A 2,988-nucleotide genomic window follows, 5' to 3' on the forward strand; every position below is an offset into this window, starting at 1 on the left:
AAATCGTCAAATCTTCGGAAACAACCATTGATCCGTGTTCCTCGTTCAATTCCCAAAGTGTTACTCTAATGGTTCGTACGCGGTCGCCGTGCTAGTTTTCGAGAAAAACTCGAAAAACTCCAATCGCTCCGAAATATTTCAAAGTCCCGGCGGGTTTCAAAGTCTTTCGGCACCGTCGTCCGACGGCGACGAAAATCGTCAAATCTTCGGAAACAACCATTGATCCGTGTTCCTCGTTCAATTCCCAAAGTGTTACTCTAATGGTTCGTACGCGGTCGCCGTGCTAGTTTTCGAGAAAAACTCGAAAAACTCCAATCGCTCCGAAATATTTCAAAGTCCCGGCGGGTTTCAAAGTCTTTCGGCACCGTCGTCCGACGGCGACGAAAATCGTCAAATCTTCGGAAACAACCATTGATCCGTGTTCCTCGTTCAATTCCCAAAGTGTTACTCTAATGGTTCGTACGCGGTCGCCGTGCTAGTTTTCGAGAAAAACTCGAAAACTCCAATCGCTCCGAAATATTTCAAAGTCCCGGCGGGTTTCAAAGTCTTTCGGCACCGTCGTCCGACAGCGACGAAAATCGTCAAATCTTCGGAAACAACCATTGATCCGTGTTCCTCGTTCAATTCCCAAAGTGTTACTCTAATGGTTCGTACGCGGTCGCCGTGCTAGTTTTCGAGAAAAACTCGAAAAACTCCAATCGCTCCGAAATATTTCAAAGTCCCGGCGGGTTTCAAAGTCTTTCGGCACCGTCGTCCGACAGCGACGAAAATCGTCAAATCTTCGGAAACAACCATTGATCCGTGTTCCTCGTTCAATTCCCAAAGTGTTACTCTAATGGTTCGTACGCGGTCGCCGTGCTAGTTTTCGAGAAAAACTCGAAAAACTCCAATCGCTCCGAAATATTTCAAAGTCCCGGCGGGTTTCAAAGTCTTTCGGCACCGTCGTCCGACGGCGACGAAAATCGTCAAATCTTCGGAAACAACCATTGATCCGTGTTCCTCGTTCAATTCCCAAAGTGTTACTCTAATGGTTCGTACGCGGTCGCCGTGCTAGTTTTCGAGAAAAACTCGAAAAACTCCAATCGCTCCGAAATATTTCAAAGTCCCGGCGGGTTTCAAAGTCTTTCGGCACCGTCGTCCGACAGCGACGAAAATCGTCAAATCTTCGGGAAACAACCATTGATCCGTGTTCCTCGTTCAATTCCCAAAGTGTTACTCTAATGGTTCGTACGCGGTCGCCGTGCTAGTTTTCGAGAAAAACGAAAAACTCCAATCGCTCCGAAATATTTCAAAGTCCCGGCGGGTTTCAAAGTCTTTCGGCACCGTCGTCCGACAGCGACGAAAATCGTCAAATCTTCGGAAACAACCATTGATCCGTGTTCCTCGTTCAATTCCCAAAGTGTTACTCTAATGGTTCGTACGCGGTCGCCGTGCTAGTTTTCGAGAAAAACTCGAAAAACTCCAATCGCTCCGAAATATTTCAAAGTCCCGGCGGGTTTCAAAGTCTTTCGGCACCGTCGTCCGACGGCGACGAAAATCGTCAAATCTTCGGAAACAACCATTGATCCGTGTTCCTCGTTCAATTCCCAAAGTGTTACTCTAATGGTTCGTACGCGGTCGCCGTGCTAGTTTTCGAGAAAAACTCGAAAAACTCCAATCGCTCCGTAAAATTTCAAAGTCCCGAGAAAATTATTTTCGAATATCGTTTTGGACCGTGTATTTATCAGGGTAATGGTGACCGCGGTTGTTTATAATAATTCGTTTAGTCGGTTTACTCTTGGTTCCGACGCTCTCTGCGGCTAAGTCCCAACGTGCCGGCCGAACGGGCTGTTGTAGCGGCGGTTTACGCCCATAAGCGCCCGTGCGTAAGGTACGGCGGCGCCGGCGTTCCGGCCGACCGTTCGGTATCTATAAGGGAGAGCGACGGTTCGAGCGTCTCGGTCGGAGCAGCGTCGGGCGTGTGGCTATTCTATAACCTCGGTTGAGAAGCAGTCACCGCTCCTCGAGATTTTGTCTCGACTGTTCTTACCGTGTTGCGTTTCGGATTTCTCCACACAGCATTACCACGGGTCGGTGTCTAAGACCGAATGGCCCTTATGTGGTGAGCGTCCATAAGTGACGTTGGTGACTCGTATGCACTACTGTGTATGCTTGTACGAAATCATGCATTCAACTCTTTATCCACGCAGATGGACGATTTAAACTTAACGAAACGCTAAGGAAGGCTAGCGTCGGGTACATATAAAGTATCGACCTAAATGATCGAACTTTGAAAGAGGGAGAAAGTAGATACAAACCCAAGAGGTGTCAGATCTCGATATGACTAGCGCGCACATTACGTGCCAACTCGTTATGACCAGCATGGCACGATTCGCGCTTTCCCGTTTGCTCAGCATGCACTTGTCCGCGCTATTACGTACATGACCAGCGTGAATGATACGCGCTTTGTCGATTTGTCCAGCGTGTAGTGGTCCGTGCTTCTACGGTGGATGCTAGCGTGCGTGTACTCCGTGCTTCCCGATGGATGCAGCGGCACGCGTGATACGCGCTTTATCGAGCTTCCGATGCCATTCCTTATTAATAAAGAGGAAATATAATGAATTTTGTCTGAATAATCTGAGACGAGATCTTTCTGTGAACGTATACGAAAAGGGGCACATATCCGAGATTGAAATCTTAGTCAGTGGAAAAATCGGATAGGATATGATGTCGAAGTTGTAATTAAAAAGGAGTTTGGAGAGAGAAAGGCACGTATCATCCGGAGAGTTTTAGTCGGTGGAAAATTCTAAGGATGATATATTATATATGGTGTCTAGATTGAAGTGTAATGGCGGAAAGAGAGAGGAGGAGTGAGGGCGGCACATATCCGAGATAGAATTAGTGGAACGATTCGAGGATATGATGTCTAAAACTGCACACGCTGATGTGCAAGTTTTATAAAATCAAATGTTGGGGCATCGTCGATCCGTCTCTAAAAGAGCGGACGAC

At 47.5% G+C, this 2,988-nt stretch overlaps 1 long non-coding RNA gene across 1 annotated transcript in view; it reads left to right on the top strand.

Moving 5' to 3' along the window:
* Window positions 1–1,671: 1,671 nt before the first annotated feature.
* The window catches only part of LOC143378231 (uncharacterized), a 2,116-nt gene continuing 799 nt past the window's right edge, over window positions 1,672–2,988 (top strand). The window contains exons 1-2 of the long non-coding RNA XR_013087845.1: window positions 1,672–2,747; window positions 2,817–2,988. The exon at window positions 2,817–2,988 is cut by the window's right edge and continues 799 nt beyond it. This is a non-coding gene — a long non-coding RNA (uncharacterized LOC143378231). The remainder of the gene's footprint in view (window positions 2,748–2,816) is intronic.

The sequence above is a fragment of the Andrena cerasifolii genome, unplaced genomic scaffold (assembly GCF_050908995.1).
Source record: "Andrena cerasifolii isolate SP2316 unplaced genomic scaffold, iyAndCera1_principal scaffold1485, whole genome shotgun sequence".
Lineage (NCBI taxonomy): Eukaryota > Metazoa > Arthropoda > Insecta > Hymenoptera > Andrenidae > Andrena > Andrena cerasifolii.